This window comes from Apium graveolens, chromosome 7 (genome assembly GCF_009905375.1).
Source record: "Apium graveolens cultivar Ventura chromosome 7, ASM990537v1, whole genome shotgun sequence".
In the NCBI taxonomy this organism is placed as follows: domain Eukaryota; kingdom Viridiplantae; phylum Streptophyta; class Magnoliopsida; order Apiales; family Apiaceae; genus Apium; species Apium graveolens.
This window is the reverse complement of record NC_133653.1, coordinates 1,166,060-1,188,321: the sequence shown is the minus strand read 5'-3', so window position 1 is coordinate 1,188,321 and position 22,262 is coordinate 1,166,060. Positions and strand designations below refer to the sequence as shown.

Genomic DNA, 22,262 nt, shown 5'->3' with positions numbered 1-22,262 from the left:
TAGTCCATACTGTCCTAAGTACAGATCTCACAGTGGAGAAATTGTGGAAATGAAGTCTAATACTGCAAAGATTAATACAATTCTGGGTATTAAGGGACTTGAATTCAATCTAGAGTCTGATAAAGCCTATATCATAAGACTAGATCAGAATATAAGGAAAGCAAAAATCAATGATCTCAGAAATGCTATCTTCCAAACTGGTGAAGATACTGCAGAGCTTCGAGAAGCAAAAAGGAGGATGATTAATGAACTTGAATATGTTGAGAGATGTCTGTTGAAGAATTATCTCAGAACAACTCATGATATTAAAGAGATCACAAACTGAAGCCAAGTCAAAGATCTACAACTGCTTAAATTCTGAAGGATATACAGACTGAAGCTGATATCAGACTTTAAGGATGGTAAAGCTGTAAGGACTGTAAGTTATAGTTATCTAGTCAAATTCTCATGTACTTGTACTAAATATTTTTGACATCATCAAATATCTGTTGAACTTGTATATTATGCTAATTTACAAGTTGGGGGATATTGTTAGATATATTTGTGATGTCATGTCTAATGATGATTTGTGTTTAGTTTTTCAGATCTTAACTAACAGGATAAATCAGTACTTAACTAGAAATTAGTACTTATACTGAAGTCAGAACTTAAGATATCAGAACTTAAGTTATCAAAACTTAAGTTATCAGAACTTAATTTATCAGGAGATAATATCAGGACTTAAGAAGACTTTCAGATAAGGAAGGAGGCTGATTGAAAGGAAAGAAGATCGAGCTAAACAGGAAGAAATATGCATGGAGAAGAATTCTATGAAGAATAGAATACTTGGAAGAAAAGATATCTGATTGATATATTTTAAGATACATAATCATATTCGATATCAATTAGAAGATTATCTTGTAACTGTGTGGTATATAAACACAGACATAGGGTTTACACTACAAGTGTTATCTTATTTGAGAATATTATTCATTGTAACTCTAGCAGCTCTCGTGATAATTTGTTCATCAATGAGAGAGAACAGTTCTTTGTAACAGAGTTTATTGTGTTGAATAAAATCTGTGTTCTGTTACTTGAGTTCTTATATTCGATTTGATTGTAGTAAACACTGTATTCAACCCCCTTCTACAGTGTGTGACCTAACAATTTGCATCCAACATACTGTTACTAGTCTTTATGTCTCTGTGAATCACTTGTTGTTCACATTCTTGATACAAATAAGTCAAAACAGAGGCCAAGCCGACATCAATATTATATCTGTGTAACCATTTCATTATGAACTCAGATTATATCTGTTATATAACCATTTCCATCTTTTTCACTCTCTGAGACATTTGCTCGAACACTTGAGCTACAAACAACACAACCCTCCACATTTCGCCATCTGGGTCGGCACCGAATGGGTTCAAAAGACTTGTAAACTAGTTTCTGATGGACCCTCGTCGGAAAATTTGGCCGGCGGCTAGTACTTGGAATGAAACGTGGAGGTATAAAGAATTGAGGAGATGTGTAGTGAGTTAAAGATGAAGTGCTTGCTGTTAACTCCATGAATAACTCAATAATGAAAGCTTACACACATACATATACATATATGGTTGTAAGTACATGTATATCTGAGTAATATTATATCTGTTCAGAATCTGGATACAACAGATTATCAAGACTTCCATTAGACATAAACTCACACTACGCTATAAGTGGGCTACTGTAACGCAAGTGTTATAAGCAACGTTACATTAGATAAGAACTTTTTGACCTATTGTAACACCTCTCAATTAGTATTACAATAGCTATAAAACTAGTGTTACTTAGAATCTTTACAGCTACCTCTGTTTAGATGGAAAACAAATCCTTATCTTTGCAGGTACATGTGTGTGTGTCTTTTAAAGTGTATCTATTTTGACCATCCTTTGTCTTTTACATATTTTTCAAATGCTCTACTGAAGCAAATCATGAATCAAAACCTACTTGCAGCCTATGCTTCAACAGTTGGAAAAGCAAAACAGGTAAATGGTAACCACTCGTTTTACTCATTTTATTTATCTTTCTACTCTGTCTGGTGCATAAAGGTCAGTGATCTTATTGGTGATCATGGTTTATTTTATTTAAGTGATTTTTGTTTTTTTCATGTTTTTTGTGTGTTAGTTTGAGTTGGGTTTTGTCGAATGTCTTAAATTTATTAGCAGTTAGTTCTTGCATGAGAAGGGGTAAGTTGGGTTTTTGGGTCTGTGAATTGGTAAAACAAACAAGGCATTTGTGACCTTTTGTATACATCCTCACTGATTTAGAAACATATGTAGTGCTCATTAGAAGCTAAACAATTGTCGGGGCAAAGAGCATTAAGTTAGGGAGTGGAGGCAAGAATTTACATCTTAGCTTCAATGTAGTGCACCTGAGACACAAAATACGAGTAGAAGAAAGTAGTATGCAAAAATCAGACAAGGGGCTTTTAAAACTAATTAGAAACTTAAGTCAAATGTGTACAAATTACAATATATTTACTTACATTTTAAAGATAAAAAGTATTCTAATATGCAAACATTGCTTAGAAGCAGACTGCTTAACCCAATGCCGCCATAAGCATAACCAAATTGCATAAAGCATATTCTCCTGTCAAGGAATATATTTGTACCAAAACTTTTTTAAGGTTTCTATTATACCAAAACAGTCCCTAAATAGCTTGAAAATGTAAGACGAACGTCTCTCTTTCTTCTAGCAATTTGAGTTATTAATTTCTAATTTTTTCTCATCTCATGAAGAGCCAAGGAGCACACTCACGACTGCTATGTGTTATATTTTAACAGAACTGAAATTTAAGTCATCTTCTTTTTGATTCAGTGTCAGGCCTCTAAGCATGAAGTAGGCTTGGCTGTATAGTGGACTGTTGAAAATCAGTACAGGTTGGAGGAAGGACTTTCCAAGTAGGTTGCCTCTTCCAAATTATATAAGTTTTGTGTGTGATTCTTACTTTTTTTTCTTTTAGTACATTTTAATATAATTCGCGTAACTAGCATCTATTAATTAAACTGATGAGTTCTCTTCATGTATCTTTGGTTGTGCATATAATTAAAGTAAATTTAAGTTAGTTTTATTTAATACAATTAAAAATAAAATACGTGTTTTAATAAAAAAAATATATTCATGATAGTGATTTTATACTTTTATATCTATATAAATATTTCAACTTATAAATTATAAATTAAAGAAAAGTTATTATAATAATAAGAATAATAACATATTTAAAAATGGAAAAAACAAAATTAGCAAACATTACTTACATATATTATAAAAATAAAAATACATAACTCTAACATTGTTTATTATATTAGAATATTAAAATTTTAATTCTTGCTAATAATTAAATAATATTTAAAAATTCTTTAAGGTATTATATTATATGCATCAGAGAGCCGATGGCTTAACAAAGCAACACAAATACACATGAATTAACATTTCTTGGTATTAGTTTAGTTTTAAGTATCATCTGTCTCTCAAACTTGTTCTTTCAAATTTCAAATTCTCTGTGCTACCTCTTTCCTTATCAGCTATACAATTATCTTGGTAATATGAGGCTTGAAACTGTTCTGCATTGGCTGTCTTGTACAATTTATACAAGTTTTAATTCACCAGGGTTTCATCACCCTGTTCTGCATTAGCAGATGAACTCATCACCTTTTACATATTACTAACATAATTTTTTATTTTTACAATGCTATTACAGTGATGGCGTAACTTTAAAGAAACTGTCAGCTGTTACAGTTGACATCCAAGGTAAGTTATTTATGAGTATACAAAGTTCTGCTATTTTAAAGTGGCGTAAAGTCTTTGTTATGCTGCATGTGTGTGTAATTATTTATGAACAATCCTTAATCATTAATCTATTTTGATTTCTTATATAAGGATTACATTTCCAGGTAACTGTTGGGGCTTCGTTTTTGTCACAAATAATAGCCTTGCAAGATTCTACAACAGTCAATTTTGAGATATGGGATACTTATGGCCAAGAGAGGTATATTGTTATGACCAAATTATCATCCTGGGCTGATTGTACCATTTAAGAATTCAAAAGTTATTCTTAAGGGCGCAGATTGACTTCTGTCTTTACCTGTTTCACGTTTATACATTCCATGAGTGATCACTAATTCTATGTGGTATCTTTTCAGGTATGCAACATTAGCACCTCTTTTACGTCAGAAGTATGCCTATTCCACCCGAGTTTTAAATTTGGTGAGCTTACTGTAATTACAAGCTTCATGTGTAATTACATATTGATTGTAGTACGAGCATGATGTTGTGCCCTTTATTCCCTATATTTTTTAACAGGAAAAAATATTGTAATTCAGAAAAGTGTCCGATGGAAGGGCATGAGAACAATTTACCAGGTAATCTCAAATGTAATCCCGTCAATGGAGGTTCTGGTTTCATAAATTTAGAAGTGATTGATTCCTCAGGTCATATCCTAAATTAACTTCCAACTATGCCATTTTAATACCAAATCAACTTTTATTGATTCTTATGAAATTTGGTGTGACTTGTGTACAGGAGAATGGTGAATGAGGGAGAACAAGTATCTCTCTGCCTGGTTATTTTGTATCCAGATCATGAAAGTGTGGAAGGGCAAAAAGTGATTATCTCCCTGATTATTTTGTATAATTTCATATCCAAGAATAGTTGAAGAGTAGTTTTTTCCAATTCAAGAATAGCTTGGATATTATGTTATAATACTTTGGTCTTCGTTGGCATTGGGGATGGTTTGAAGAATTTATTGTTATGTAGTTGTTTGGTTTGCAGAGCTGAGACTCTTATGTATGCAACTTTGATGTTTTTGTTGATTATGGATTGTTCTTAAAACAGACCTTATATTTCAAAAATATTTATAATAACTATTACATTTGCTTGTTTTGGTGTAATATTTATATACATATAATGTTACATTACATATGTTACTAGTGTTACAATAGATAAAAAGACTGTTACACTACACATATTCCAGTGTTGCCTAACTAAAAACTGGTGTTACAATAGATAAAATCTACTGTTACAATAGGCAATGCGGGACCCAAAGGTGGGGTCCACGTGAGACCACGTGGCACCAGTGGTCCCACTTATGCAATCTTGATCAAGCTATTGTATCACTCATTTTGCGTACATTTAGGCCTGTTAGTGTTACAGTAGGTGCCTATTGTAACGTTTTCCTCTATGTTACAATAGATCAGTGAAGTGTTACATTATGGTATCTATTGTAATGCTCGTATACGTAACGCCCCCTCGTGTTACGATAGACATGTTGTAAAGCTTTTGGGGCCTATTGTAACACCATTTAGGCCCATTTAGGCATTACAATAGCCCACTTATGGCGTAGTGTCATAGACAAACAACAATTCACCGTTTTCAGCACACCAACCTTGAATCGAGAAACTCTAACTTTGAAGAAGATGGGTTTCTATACTTCCTTCAGTAGAAGCTGAAATCCCATTTTCGAGAGATATTGAACAGGGAGAGGGGTGGGGGGTTATTCTATTTTATTTTATAATTTTTTATTATTTTGATTATAATCTAAAGTTGATCGATGGATTAAATTTTATAGTTAAATTTGGTATGGTGGATCTTATTCACACGTATCGGTGACATGACACTAAATTCAACTGCATTCAGTTGAATTTAGGAGTGTCAATTTAAATATTTATATTATGATAATTAAAATTTTTTATGGGAGGACTTAGAAAATTATACCTTATTTGTTAAAATAATAAAAATTTAGTGATTAAAAATTTCTAAATTTTTATATATAATTCCTTTTTAACTATTTTAACATCGGTACGGTTGGATCGTTCATTATCAACTCCAAATAGGTGGAATATTCTAGGGTTAAAATCTCAACCCCTAAATTTAATTTTATAAAATAATTAAGACAGAAATATATAAATTAGTTAATCTTTTGCGTACACTTTTATCTAAAATATTTAAGAATTTAACAAATTCTTACTAAAACTTTTGAAAAAATATATAATTATTGTAATTTGCCAAATTTCTAATTTTTGTAATGCAACGAATAAAAGAAATTTAAAAATTTTCTTACCACGTTATTTTTTTGTAAGAACTCAAATTTGACAATTCATATATTTTAGTGGTATGAAAAAAATCTTAGAAAAAAATAAATATATTTTGTTTGTTTTTTTAATAGTCAACTAGTAGTTTGACTAGTACTTCTAACTCGTGTTTAATCCCATATTGATGTTTCAATTTTTATTTAAATATTAATGAATGATCCAACCGTACGGATGTAAATATATATATATATATATATATATATATATATATTAGTGATATGAAAAAAAAATTAGAAAAAAATAAATATATTTGGTTTGCCTTTTTAATAGTCAACTAGTAGTTTGACCAATACTTCTAACTAGTGTTTAATCCCATATTAATGTTTCAATTTTTTTTAAATATTAATGAATGATCCAACCATACGGATGTAAAGATCTATATATTTTAGTGATATGACAAAAATTTTAGAAAAAAATAAATTTATTTTGTTTTCTTTTTGAACAGTCAACTAGTTGTTTGACATGTCCTTTTAACAAGTGTTTTATCCCATATCGAGGTTTTGATTTTTTAAAAAAATATGAATGATCCAACCTTATGGATGTCAAGATATATATATTTTAGGAATACGACAAATTTTTTTTAGAAAAATAAATATATTTTGTTTGCTTTTTTAACAGTCAACTAGTAGTTTGACCAGTACTTTCAAACTACTAGTTGACTGTTAAAATAGGAAAACAAATAAATTTATTTTATTCTAAAATTTTTATCATATCACTAATATATATAGATCTTCAAATCCTTATGGTTGGATCATTCATAAATTGTTTTGAAAAAATCAAAAAATTAATGTGGGACTAAACACTATTAAGAAGTATTGGTCAAACTGATAGTCGACTGTTAAAATAGCAAACCAAATAAAATTATTTTTTTCTAAATTTTTTATCATATCACTAATATATATAGATGTTCACATCCTTATAGTTGGATCATTCATAAACTGTTTTGAAAAAATCAAAAAATTAATGTGGGGCTAAACACTATTAAGAAGTACTGTTCAAACTACTAGTCGACTGTTAAAATAGCAAACCAAATAAATTTATTTATTTCTAAATTTTTTATCATATCACTAATATATATAGATCTTCACATCCTTATGTTGGATCATTCATAAGTTATTTTGAAAAAATCATCACATCAATATGAGACTAAACAGTATTAAGAAGTACTCGTCAAACTACTAGTTGACTGTTAAAATAGCAAACCAAATAAAATTATTTTTTTCTAAAATTTTTATCATATCACTAATATATATAGATCTTCAAATCCTTATGGTTGGATCATTCATAAATTGTTTTGAAAAAATTAAAAAATTAATGTGGGACTAAACACTATTAAGAAGTATTGTTCAAACTACTAGTCGACTATTAAAATAGCAAACCAAATAAATTTATTTTATTCTAAATTTTTTATCATATCATTAATATATATAGATCTTCACATCCTTATGGTTGGATCATTCATAAATTATTTTGAAAAAATCATCACATCAATATGAGACTAAACAGTATTAAGAAGTACTCGTCAAACTACTAATTGACTGTTAAAATAGCAAACCAAATAAAATTATTTTTTTCTAAAATTTTTATCATATCACTAATATATATAGATCTTCAAATCCTTATAGTTGGATCATTCATAAATTATTTTGAAAAAATTAAAAAAGTGGGACTAAACACTATTAAGAAGTATTGTTCAAACTACTAGTCGACTGTTAAAATAGCAAACCAAATAAATTTATTTTTTTCTAAATTTTTTATCATATCACTAATATATATAGATCTTCACATCCTTACAGTTGGATCCATAAATTATTTTGAAAAAATTATTACATCAATATGAGACTAAACAGTATTAAGAAGTACTCGTCAAACTACTAGTTGATTGTTAAAATAGCAAACCAAATAAATTTATTTTTCTAAAAAAATTATCATATCACTTGTTATATATATTTGTGATGTCATAACTAATCTGATGTGTTTAGTTTCAGAACTTAATATCAGGACTTATCAGGATTTACTGGAAATCAAAACTTACTGAAGTCAGAACTTATATCAGAACTTAAGGCCGTCAGGATTTATATCAGGACTTAAGTGCGGGTACTTCAGATATGGAATGTAGCTGATTTACAGTAGAAGATCTGGACTAAAACAAAGGAAGATATGTATGAAGAGTTGGACAGCTAGAAGACTTGTAGAAGATAATATCTGATTGATATATTTTAGGAGACAAAATTATATTCCATATCAATTAGAAGATATCTTGTAATTATGTACTATATAAACACAGCTTAGGGTTTACACTAACAAATGTTATCATTATCGAGAATATTATTCTTTGTAACCCAAGCAGCTCTTAGTGATATTGTTCGTCACTGAGTGAGAACAACTGTTCTATTTATAACAGAGTTCATTATATTGAATATACTTGATCTTTGTTACATACTTGTGTTCTAAATCAATTTGATTGTATAAATACTATATTCAACCCCTTTTTATAGTGTTGTGTGACCTAACAAGTGGTATCAGAGCTACTCTGTTGATATACAAACAGTAATATCCAGTTTACAATCATGTCTGAAGAAACACAAACTCCAACCAAGCCCACCAAAACTCAAGAAACTCAGAACAATCAAACCCACAGTAGATATGAAACTATTAGGGTTCCCATACTGAGAGCATCTGAGTATCCTATATGGAAAGTGAAGATGGCTATGTTTCTGGAGCCACAGATCCAAAATACCTTGATAGAATTAATGATGGACCATATAAGCCTACCAAGCTCTCTTTCGCAGTTGCTGATCAACCAGCAAAGGTCATACCAAAGGAGAAAAGTGACTACATACCTGAAGACATCTCATCTATTGCCAAAGATGCAAGGGTAAGGCATTTGTTGTATAGTGCAATTGACAATGTCATGTCAAACAGGGTAATTGGATGCAAGAATGCAAAGGAGATATGAGATGCTTTGGAGACAAGATGCCAGGGAACTGATGCAATCAAAAAGAATAGGAAGACAATACTCACATAGGAGTATGAGCACTTTAACTCAAAAGCCGATGAGTCATTAACTGATCTATATGATAGGTTTTCCAAACTCTTGAATGATCTATCACTGGTGGACAAGGAATATGATCTTGAAGATTCAAATCTAAAATTCCTTTTAGCACTTCCTGAGAATTTGGATTTTAAGTCTACTACCATAAGAGACAACTATGACCTTGCTGAGACTACTCTTGATGAAATTTATGGTATGCTCAAGACTCATGAACTTGAGATGGATCAAAGGAGCAAGAGGCATGGAAGAAAGTCAAAGACAGTTGCTCTTAAAGCTGAGGTGGAATCTCCAAAAGTGGTTGTCTCAAAGAGGGGCAAAGGAAAGGCGCTCATCATACAGTCTGATTCATAATCATCAAATTCTGATGATGATGATTCTGAAACTGAAGATTTATCTGAAGTCGATGTAGATGCAGAGATGATGCAGCTGTGTGCTCTTATGGTGAAGGGTATCACAAAGATAGCCTACAAGAAGTTCAGAAAGGGCAAGAAGTTTTTCAGGAAAGGTGAAAATTCTGAAAAGAAAGAGTTTAGAATGTCTGAAGGTAAAGGAGGAAAGTCTGACAGAGGAGACAACTCAAATGTCAAATGCTATAATTGTGGTGAAAGAGGCCACATATCTCCTGACTGCAAGAAAGGAAAAAGTGATAAAGGCCAGACACTTATCACAAAGAAGAAGAACTGGGCAGACACTTCAGATTCTGAAGAAGAGGTGAACTATGCCTTGATGGCAAATGCTGATAGCAGTTCTGAAACTGCTGAATTGAAGGTACCTCATTCAACTCTTGCTTTTCATACTGATGATATTACTGAGTTGAGATTATATCTTAAAACCATGTTCATTAGTTTTAGAAATCAGACTTTAACAAATGAAAGATTAACTTCTGAAAGTCTTGCTCTTAGAAAAAGAAATGACTACTAAGAAAAAGAATTAGTTATATTTCATCAAACTCATAAAGAAAGAGATGAGGATTTTTATATTAGAGATGAAGTGCTAAAAATGAATGAATCTCTAAAAACTGATTTAGAAAAGGAAAGAGAGATCATTAGGACTTGGACTAACTCTGGCAGAACAACTCAGAATATACTAAGTAGTGGAAACTGGAAAGAGGGCTTAGGTTATGAAGATGATAAAAGTGAGAAAGGAACTGTGCAAATTGAGCCAATTGCTGTTAAACAGACTGCTAAGCCAAAGGTAAATCTTGTTAAATTTGTAGCGAAAACTGTTATGTCTGATTCTGAAAAGATGAAAGATTCTAAGACAGAAGTAAAAGAAAAGTCAACTTTTTTCAAATTAAAACAGGATAAACCAGCTGAAGTAAACATAGGCTTAATGACAAAGAAACAGCTTAAGTATAAGCTGAAAGAGATTAGAAATGTGAATAAGGTAAAGGAAGCTCGGAAAAATAGGAATGGAAAGGAAGGTGTGAATAAAAGTAATAATTATATGCCTGTTCCTAATGCTTCTAGAAAGAAATGTTATAACTATGGAAACTCTAACCATCTTGCTTCTTTTTGCAGGAAAAATAAAGATATAAACTATTTACCTCCTAGATCGGGAATTAAGAGTCAGTCTGTTAGGTTTAAACCACAAAATCCTTGTTTTCATTGTGTTAGTTTACGGCATTCCATTTATACTTTTAAGGAATATCATAATTTGTACTATGATTATTATCAAATAAAACCTTGTTTAAATAAAGTTAGTGTAATTCCTTCTAGTGTAAAGTCTGATGCAAAGTCTGATATAAAGTCTGATAAACAGCATGTTAGCATAAACTCTGAAATTAAATCCGTTGTAATTGCTAAAAAATTAAAAAGGCCAAAGGATCCAAGCAAGTCTGGGTCCTTAAAACTAACCATTAGTGGTCTTTGTGATTGCAGGGCAACAGAGAAAACATTCTAGTTCTGGACAGTGGATGTTCAGGACATATGACTGGAAATAAAGCCCTGCTATCAGACTTTGTGGAGAAAGCTGGCCCATGAGTTTCTTATGGAGATGGCAACATGGGAAACACTCTGGGATTTGGCAATATCAATCTTGAGAATGTTATCATTGAATCAGTAGCTCTTGTCTCAGGACTTAAACACAATCTGCTAAGTGTGAGTCAAATCTGTGACAGAGGTTATCATGTGGATTTCTTTGAAGAACACTGTGAAATTGTAAGCAATTCTACAGGCAAAGTGGTTCTGAAAGGTTACAGGCAAGGTAACATATATGAAGCCAGACTTTCAACAAGTTCTGATGGTTCTGCAATCTGTATGTTAAGCAGAGCATCAATTGAAGAAAGCTGGAGTTGGCACAAGAGACTCTCTCATTTAAATTTCAACAACATAAATGAGCTAGTAAAGAAAGATCTTGTGAGAGGACTGCCAAAATCAGTATTTGCTCCTGATAATCTTTGTGACTCATGTCAAAAGACAAAACAAAGGAAATCTTTCAAGAGAAAAACTGAATCCTCAACGTAAAACATTATTACAATCAACCCAGAATTTATAATACATGTCCGAACTTATATATAAAATCAATATAAGCTAAATACCGAAAATACCCTAATATATAATAATAATAATAATAATAATAATAATAATAATAATAAAAATATATATATATATATATATATTCTAACATCCCCCCTCAAACTCACGATGATGCGGCAATGAGCATTGAGAGTTTGTCAGACAAGAAACGAAATCACGAAATAGAGTGAGCTTTTGTAAAAATATCAGCAATCTGCAGCGAAGAAAGAACAAAAGGCAATGAGATAGTGCCTTGCAACAGATGATGGCGAGTAAGATGACAATCAATCTCGATATGTTTAGTGCGCTCATGAAATACCAAATTACGTGCAATATGAATCGCACTCTTATTATCACAATATAATGTGGTGGAACTAGGAAGGCTAACACCCAAATCTGCAAGTAAGCGACGTAACCAAACAATCTCACAAGTAGTGGAAGCCATGGCACGATACTCAGCTTCTGAAGACGATCTCGAAGCAACATCTTGTTTCTAACTCTTCCATGAAATAAGAGAATCACCTAGAAAAATACAAAACCCGGTTGTAAATTTACGATCCTGGGGATCACTAGCCCAATCAGCATCACTATAAGCACGTAACTCTAAAGATGAGTTAGAAGGAAACAAAAGACTCTGAAACTGAGTCCTACGAAGATACCTGAGAATGCGAAGAACTGCAGCCCAATGTACGGTAGTTGGAAAAGTGACAAATTGACTAACTATATGAATAGCATGTGTAATATCCGGACGAGTAACAGTGAGATAAACAAGACTACCAACAATCGTACAATATAAAGTAGGATATGCTAAGGGAAGACCATCAGATGGAGAATATCTAGCATTCATCTCTATAGGAGTTTCCACGGTCTTGTTATCAGTAAGACGTACACGGTCAAGCAAATCAGCAATGTACTTAGATTGACACAAAAGATACCCCTTTGGTGGGCTAGCAACTTTAATTCCCAAAAAGTAACGGAGCAAACCCAAATCTTTCATAGCAAAATAACGAGCCAACTCACATTTCAATGACTCAACACCATCACAATCATCACCAGTAATAATCATATCATCGACATATAAAGATAATAAGATACGACCAACACTCGTAGATCGTACAAAGAGAGCAGAATCTTGATTACTAGGACGAAAACCAAGTGAATAAAGCACTGTAGAAAACTTCTCAAACCAACAACGAGATGATTGACGAAGACCATAAATAGACTTACGAAGTCTGCAGACATAACCTGGTTGATGCAGAAGTCCTGGAGGAGGTGTCATGTAAACTTCCTCGTGGAGATCACCATAAAAGAATGCATTCTTAACATCCATCTGAAATATTTTCCACTTTCGAAAAGAAGCCACCGCAATCAAAGTACGAACAGTTTTCATCTTTGCAATAGGCGCAAATGTTTCTTCATAGTCCAAGCCATACTCTTGAGAAGTAACCTTTAGCAACAAGTCGAGCCTTATAACGCTCAACGGATCCATCAACTCTTGTCTTCATTTTATATACCCAACGACAACCAATTTTATGTTTTCCTGGCGGCAATGGGACTAAATCCCATATATGAGTTTGATGTCAAGCAGTAACTTCCTCGTCCATAGCATTATGCCATAGATGATCATGAACAGCCTCTCTATATGATGCAGACTCAGACAAATGGTGAACAGAAGTAACAAATGAAGCAAAATATGGGGAATAAGATGAATAAGCAAAATCAGGCAGTTGGGTGGACTTACGTATGCGAGTAGACTGGAGAACTGGCGGAGGAGTCGAACTTTCGGTAGACGATTGAGTGGGAGGAGAATGTAAAATCTCTTGTGATGATTGACTGGTTGTAAAAGCAGGTGAAGACTTCGGAGATGTTGGAGTCTGAGATGTACATGTAGAAGTCGGTGGAGATGTGAGAGTTTGAGATGTAGATGCCTCCGGAACTGAAGTATTAGAATTTGTGGTTGAAGCATCCTCAATATTTGTGTCAAAAGGATCAATTAGAATAAGCTCTTCTTGTGTTATATGATGTGAACTAGTAGGAACAGAGAAAAACGGAATATGCTCTGAAAAGTAAACATGCCGAGAAACATACAATTTCCAACTGACCGGGTCAAAAACAACGATATCCTTTCTGGGTAACACCATAGCCCAAAAATACACATAAAGCAGACTTAGCAGAAAATTTACTACGCTCAACCTGAGGTTTAAGAATAAAGCAGGTACAACCAATGTAATGAAGCATAATCAGGCACTTCATCATATAATTTCTCAAAGGGTGACAAATCAGAATTTTGAGCAGTTAGAATTCGGTTAATCACATAAACAGCAGTAAGAAGTGCTTCACCCCAAAATACACTTGGAACATCAGTCGACAACAAAAATGAGTGAAATGTTTCAACAAGATGATGCTTTTTTCTTTCAGCAACACCGTTCTGTTGAGGATTCTCAGTACATGAGTTTTGATGTATAGTCCCATAGGAAGCAAGCAAGCGACAAAAAGCATTAGAGCTGTATTCACCTCCCAAATCACAATGAAAACATTTAATGACAGCTTTATGTTGAGTTTTTATATGAGCTCTAAAATCTTTAAAAATATCCAAAAAATCAGACCTACACATCAGAATGCACAATATCAAACGGAGCACGAGAATACGTAATACTCTTATGAAAAGGTAAAGCAGCTAATTTTGCTAATTTACAACCGCTACAGTCAAAAATATCATGAGTTTTTAGTTGTCCCAAGGCTCCAGTTGAAACTAAAAATTGTAAACGAGATTGAGAAACATGACCTAAACGAGCATGCCATATGTAGAAGTCAGAAGATAAATCACTCAAACGAAAGGATGATAAATCAACACTAGGAGTTCCCACAACAAATACATTGAGTTCATCCAAAACATAAAGTCCTCCCTATACGCCCTTTCCCAATTACTTTTTGAGATCTCGGATCAATAACACAACAAGTAGTAGAAGAAAAAGAAACCAAGTAACTAAATTCACATAATTGACTAATCGAAACAAGATTTAACTTGAGATCTGAATATAATAAACATCAAAGAGAGATACCGTTGGGGCAACTACAGAACCAACACCTCGTAACGACATAGGAGTTCCATCAGCAGTCATGATGGATAAATATGAATAATCAAAAAATGAAACGAAAGATGACCAATGAGTAGACATGTGATGGGATGCACCTGAATCCAGAATCCATAGTGAAGAAAATAAATTTGAAGTACCAGTTGATAAAAGACATGTTGATGATGAGACATACATGTCGAGATATTGCTGAAACTGAAATCAAATCCAAACTCAAATAACTAATTCACCAAATTTAAACTGTATCCAAATTCAATCAAGAAACCAAACCCGAAATCAAATCCAAACTCAAATAACCAATTCCAATCCAAAATCGAATTCGAAAGTAGATCGAAAACCAATTTCAATTCTGATTGCAAATTCAAAACTAATATCAAATCTCAAGTGGATAAATCAATTAATACAATTGTAACATCCCAATAATCGAGTACTACAAAATCCATTCAATCAAATAATCCAAATTACAAGATCAATAACTATGAAAAGAATGAATTAAAAGTAAACAGTAACCTGTTGGAACCATCAAAAAATGGATTTCTGGAGCTCTAAATACGATCTCCACTATTCAAAATTTATATACCGATGCAAAGAAGGTGTGGTTAAAATTTCAGGATGATCCAACGGTTGAAACTCCAGGAATCGTAAAAACAAGTTGGCTGATCTGGGTAGAAAATTTTATGCGAATTTTCAAGAAAATTTTGTTGTTGTAACATAATTCTATCTATTTAATGATTCGACTAAATTTCCACGATCACTCGAAACCAAGCTCTTGATACCATATTAACTTTAGAGATATAATACGAACGTAAAATATTATTACAATCAACCAAGAATTTATAATACATGTATAGAAAATCAATATAAGCTAAATACCGAAAATACCATAATATATAATATAATAATAATAAATATATATTCTAATAGATTCGACATAAAATGATCTGGTTTGTGAGTTTTTTTAATACTGGCTATCACTATGTGTTTATTACTACATTTTTTATTCTAATATGTCTGATTACATATTGATTATTTGTGAAAAAAGTTAATAAATGATTTTTATTGATTAAGTTGATTTAAGATTCTACAGTAGCATTAGATAAAATTTTGTAGTCTATAATAGAAGCAAATCATTATTCATTCAATACATAATTTTGTTTGTGTTGTATGTCCATATATTTATAGTTAGGACAAGTAACTATAATTTTATATATTCTTTAAAGTTCTAAGTGGTCTGGAATCCATGGATTTAAGCTAAATACCGAGAGAAGTCGTCTTCTTGCCTTGAGTATTTATGTAGATTGATATATTGTTTAAACTATTTTAAAGCTGTAAATTATCAACTTGTCTTTCATTTAATATCAGATTCAGAAGTTACTACAGTAACCCGTATTGTATTGTCGGTAAAAACTACACTAGAAACTATAGTTTTGTTCGTGTTGTATGTCCGTACATTTATTGTTTTAATTTTAATTATATACTATGCTTGAGATTAAAAAAGAAACTTGATATATATTACTAATTTTGTTAGTTGATTCTATGATTTTGAAGGTTAATATGTAAGAGTTTTCCGTGTGTTTGTCTTATGTTGTCCTGAGTATGTATAAATGTTTACGTTGATCCATCTCCGGATAGTATTCAATAATATTTCTTCAGTTACAGAAAATAACAAAAGTGATACATTTTAAGTTTTCAAAGTTTTCTGTGAATTGCAACATTTGTTTCTATTATTATACATTTACTACCTTTCTGTCTTTAAAAAATATGATCTTCCCGTGAGTTACATTAACAATTCCTGTATTCTTAATCTTGTTCCAAATTGATCAAATCCATTTATGCGTTAAAACAAATCTCTAGATATTGGTTTAAAAAACTTGTAGCTTTTTACTATAGATTTGTTATTTTCAGTGACAAAAAATCGTTCTATGTTTACCTATACCAAAGATGAAATTTTTCTTTTGATTCTTATCTATGTTGATGATATCTTGCTTTTTGAAAACAATCGGGATATCATTATTGCCTTGAAACGGTTATTGAATTCTAAGTTCAGCATCAAGGATTTAGGAAAGATCAAATACTATATTATTTATGAATCATATTTGGCATATTAATTTTATTATAGTACAATTGATCAATAATTTAATATCAAAACTTTTTGTGTATACTTAATAGGATATTTAAAGTTCTTCATGGTAATTTTTTTATTAATTCAGTGAACCAAAATATATGAAATGAAGTATAATTTTTTTTACTAATTCGGTAAACTGAAATATCAATTTTTGTAGTTTGTCCTTATTTGTTTGATTTTATACTGTTTTTTTTTGCTTTTGTCATGTACGAAATATTACAAATATCGAAAATGTTGATATAGTCGAAGACTTTTTTGATCCTGCTTATTATGAAATGCTTGAAGAGTTGGTAGAAGGGTTTGATGAATCTTTTAATAGGACTACTCAAGTTTGGAATCCTAAAATTGATGTTATTAAAGTCAAACCTTATGTTGCTCAGCGTTTTAAAGATATTGTTTCATGTTTTGATTTCTACACTGAATATGGAAGGTATGGCGGTTTTAATGTTCGCAGCAGGGTGGTTGTGACAAAGTATCTTGTTTGTCAGAAAAAAGGTACTTATGAAACTGTTATATCAAAAGATTCTTATTAGAAGACAGAATCATCCCATTCATCTAGTTCTGTTGGTAAGGAAGTTAGGCCGAGGAATACAGTCACCAAAAAATGTGGTTGTAGTCCCAAAATTATACTGAAGTACATTGGTCCTGATAGCCCTGATAAATATATGATATCCGGCTTTATAGATGGTCATAATCATCCGTTAGTTTCTGAATCGGGAAAAGAGTTTCTTCGTGCTAATCGAACTATGACTGCTTTTCACGCCACTTCCTTTAGATGCTGTAAAATCAAATATGGGGGCTTTTAGGGCTCATACCATGTACAAGTCCTTATTTGGCTTATATTTTGATGTTGGTTGTACTGCTGTGGATTTTCAAAACTGGATGGGAGATATCAAGTTGTATATCGAAAAACATGATGCAGATATGCTACTTCAGAAGTTCAAGAACAAGCAGGAGACTTCAGATGGAGGGCTTTTTTACGAGTTTCAGAAAGTTTCAAATGGTCACGTAACTCGTTTATTTTGGGTTGATATTCATGGTCGAAAAAACTATGAAATTTTTGGAGATGTTGTATCTTTTGATGCTACTTATCGTACCAATAAGTAATGTCAAACAAATTTAATAAATTTTTTTTTGTTTCTTTTTTAAATTTATTACCTACTGTACTTTAGGGTTTTTTTGAGTTCTTGTTCATTTGAGATAAAAGAGTCCTTGTTAAATTATTATTTTATTTATACTGCAGGTATGGAATGGTTTTTGTGTCATTCATTGGCATCGACAATTGGAAGAGTTGTACTTTTTCCTCTGCATTACTTAATAGTGAGAATGAGAGTAATTTTATGTGGTCCTGTGAGATGTTGCTTAAAGTTTTTCCTCGTCCACCAAAGTGCATAATCACTGATCAGTGCCCTGCCATGGAAGTTGAAATTTCTAAAATATTTCCTGGTTCTGTTCATCGATACTGTATGTGGCATATAATGTAGAAGTTTCCGACCAAGATATATTCTGCTTTTATTTAGCTTCAATTAAAAATGGCCTGTTATAAACATATAATGATGCTTGTTTATGTGCATTATCTTACTGAACCGGTACTCTAAAAATTTCTAAAAATTATTTGTTTTGTTGCACTCTTTGTTTATTATATTTCCAGTAAACTTTGAAGCTATATTGTATTTAGGGATACTAGTATGCTTAACTGAAATGCAATAACACATCAAGGATGATAGATTATATTGTTTTAGTTATTATATTTTGTCCGTACTTTCCAAAGAACTGTAAAAAATGTTGGGTCGTCAGTGTCCACTTACAAGGCTATTGTGAATGCTCCTTCAAGACTTAATATTATAGTTGAGCTTAATGTGCTTTCGTTCAGATCCATGGGCCAAAAACAAAGTTTTTATAGTAACAATTGCTGAAATATTTGGCACCAAAGTGTTTTCTGGTTCTTTAGTGTGGGATGATGGGGAGTTTCAAGTGAGGAGTCCTGTTGTTGCATATTCTGTTTCATCCTCCTAGTTTTACTCATCAATTACATTGATTTCTCACGTTTAAACGTTTGATAAACATCATGTGATTAAATTACTACAACATCTTACTTTTGTAACTTGTTTCATTTTAATTTTAATAAGAAATGATTTGATTTGAATCAAAACCATACAAATCAACTTCAGAAAGTGTTGTAGCTAATCTTAATTTCTTATGATTTTTTATTTTTTCTTTGTATTATGACTTGCGCTTTTAACCTTTTTTAAAATATAGGTTGTACCTGTATTTTGTGCTGAATCTGGATTTATGGACAAACTAAACAAATTGGTGTGGTCATCACATTTGATAGTAGTCGAATTTGAGCAAGGATGGAATTCCGTGTTGAATGAATTTGGATTGAGTGAGCATATATGGTTGAAAGATATATATGTAATTAGAAAATCGTGGATTCTTGCTTTTTTCCGGGACAAGCCAATGAGAGCACTACTTAGAACCACATCAAGGTCAGAAAGTACAAATTTCTACTTTAATCACTTTGTCCAGAAAGGAGACACGCTTTCTGAATCCTATATGTGTTATGAGAGTGCAATCGACAAACATATTCATCAAATTAACAAACTTAATGATGGAGACACATGTGTTTCACAATGTGTGACAGAAAAGCAAATTGAGAAGCATGCAGCTCATCAATACACTCGTACCATATTCTATAAGGTTCAGAAATAGATTAAATCAAGTTGTTTTCATATTAGTTTGGCAAGCGAACCAACAGTTTTTGATGGTGTTAGTAAATATGTTGTTCGAGATTAAAGTTTTGATGTTTGAATTAAATTCTCAGAAGAATGATGTTGACTGTTCTTGTAAACTATTTACAAGAGTCGGTTATCTTTGTAGACATTGTTTCTATATTTTAGGGCTTTGCAGAGAAAAGGTTTTCCAAATTAAAGTTTGGAAATGAGATAGAGAATAACAATGGCGCTATTATTAGAGATACATCAAAAAAAATATGGACAAAATTTCAAGGTTGTTTTGGGAGTATTTCAAATTATATTGGAGGATTGAATTTTATGTTGGAGGGAATGAGGTCTTTAAAAATCAGCATTGATGATAAATTTCAGAGTCGTGGTGTTTCAAAAGATGATATTCTACAAGAATGCTTTGCTGTTAGACCTTCTGGTTCAGGCACTGTTCTTCCTCCACTCCAAACTAATAACAAAGGAAGCAGGAAAAGAATTGATAATGCTGTTGAGCTGAGTCGTGATGGAAAAAAGAGAAAGTTAAGGATTTGCAAGACTTGTAATACTGAAGGGTACCATGATTCGCGAAAATATCCAACTAAAGTATCCACCATAGAAAAATTCTTCTCTTCAGTATGCTCAGATTGTATTAAACCAAGGTATGCAATTTTCTCAAATGGATTTTCAGTTTCTTCATTTCAATTAGAAATTTTAGAAATTTGTTAAAGTAGGTAAAATTATTTTTTAACTAAATGTATAAACTAAGTATTCTTTTATGTTTAATGTAAATTTTAAAACTTGATTAACATATTAGTCTTCTACATAATGTTTATAAATGTGGGTAAATAAAATATTTGAACTTAATACGGTGCAAAATAAGGGATTTGTTAATACAGTACTTTCGAAATGTTTATATCTTTCTTTTCACCTTGATGTTTTAAAAATAGTATTTTATTTACTCCACTTTATAATTACTTCTCGATTAACTTATTCTATGTATTTTAAATTCCTTATCTTCTACTTAATCTTCCATTAATTATTTATTGTTTTGTTGTTCAAGAAATGTTATAGCCGCACAGATTTGTAATGGATTGATTTCATTTGGAACATGTTTCATCCTGTTATCAAGGTATTTTTCAGTTCTTAAATTCAGGTAATTTTAATGATTGATTGGTTCAGAATCGATGTGCTTATATACTTGTAGATTTAAATTGTGATACAATATCCATTTTTTTATTGTGATTATATTTATCTTTTTTATTTCATTATTTTTTGTGCAGGAATCTTTCAAAACCATCAAACAAAAGATCATATAATTCAAGAATATATAGTTATAGAGTTTGTTTTCTTTTTGTGGATTAATACGAAACAATGTTGATGTTCTGGATATAAATTTTTTTATTACCATGTAGTAATATGTTTGAAATTTTTCATTGAATTTGTTTTTTGGTTATCTTGTTGAATAATAGAATAATTGATAATTAAATAAACTTTTACTTAGCATTTATTTTGGTTCCGTCACAGAAACAAGTTTAAATCTCTCCCTACCACTTGATGCTACAAGAAAAACAGTTTGAGACAAAACTAATTAGATAACAGTTGACAAAAGAACCGTTATCCCAAAATGACAGACAACGGTTTTATTTTACCCTCCTATAAGCATTGTCTAATCCAAGGTTCATACAACGGTTTTGTGAACCGTTGTAAAAAAAATCACAAAAAAGTTGAGTTTCCACAATAGTTTTTTAAAACTATTGTCTTGATATGCTTCACACAACGGGATGAGTAATCGTTGTAAAATGTTAAACAACGGGTTTTCAAATTTGTTGTTAATCCAACTCTATAACAAAGGTTTAAAAAACCGTTGTCTTGTAAATATAAAAAGACAACAGTTTATGAAGCTGTTGTCTAAGAAATCTCGAGACAACGGTTAATTTAGAAGTATTTCTTCTGGATATTTACCTTTCACACAAGTGTTTATGAAAAGTCTAGTCTTATTATACATCAAACAACGGTTCTTAAATAAGGTTTAGACGACGGTTCTAACAAGACAATAACCGTTGTCTATTTATAGGAAAATGTGGCACCATCTGATTGGTGGAAAATATTTCACCCGGGTCGCATAGTTGGCAAAATCTCACCCATTGATTGACTTCACCTAGATCACTTAGTTGGCACAATAAGAGCCCTTGATTTTCTAAAGGTGTCACACAACGGTTTTTTTTAAAAGTGTTGTGTGATATCGAATTCTTAAATTTTAAAAATTATTTTTAAAAATTTTTTTTAGACGATCCAACCATACGGATGTTAAAGTATATAGATTTTAGTCATATGAAAAAATTATAAAAAAAGATTAAACTTATATTGGATGACCTTTTAAGGAAAATTCGGTAAAAGTACTACTACCCTAAATGAGATTCTTTCCCAAATAACAAAATAAATTTTTTAAATTATTTTTAGACGATCCAATCGTACGAATATTAAATTATATTGATGTTAGTCAAGTGAAAAAATTACAAAAAATAAAACTTATCTTGCATGATTTTATAAGGAAAATCCGGTAAAAATACTATTCCCTATAATGAGATTCGTTCCCGATCAACAAAATAATTTTTTAAAAAGATATTTTGAACGATCC

At 31.4% G+C, this 22,262-nt stretch overlaps 2 long non-coding RNA genes across 3 annotated transcripts in view; one reads left to right on the top strand and one right to left on the bottom strand.

The window, feature by feature from the left end:
- Positions 1–22,262, bottom strand: part of LOC141671306 (uncharacterized) — a 127,854-nt gene that overhangs the window by 70,079 nt on the left and 35,513 nt on the right. The window lies entirely within an intron of this gene.
- LOC141671303 (uncharacterized) lies at positions 3,711–4,899 on the top strand. Of its 2 annotated transcripts, XR_012555038.1 has the most exons (4): positions 3,711–3,771; positions 3,915–4,009; positions 4,164–4,382; positions 4,543–4,899. It is a non-coding gene; the product is annotated as an uncharacterized LOC141671303 (long non-coding RNA). The 2 variants fall into 2 exon arrangements; XR_012555036.1 differs by lacking the exons at positions 4,164–4,382; positions 4,543–4,899 and having other exon boundaries at positions 3,915–4,102.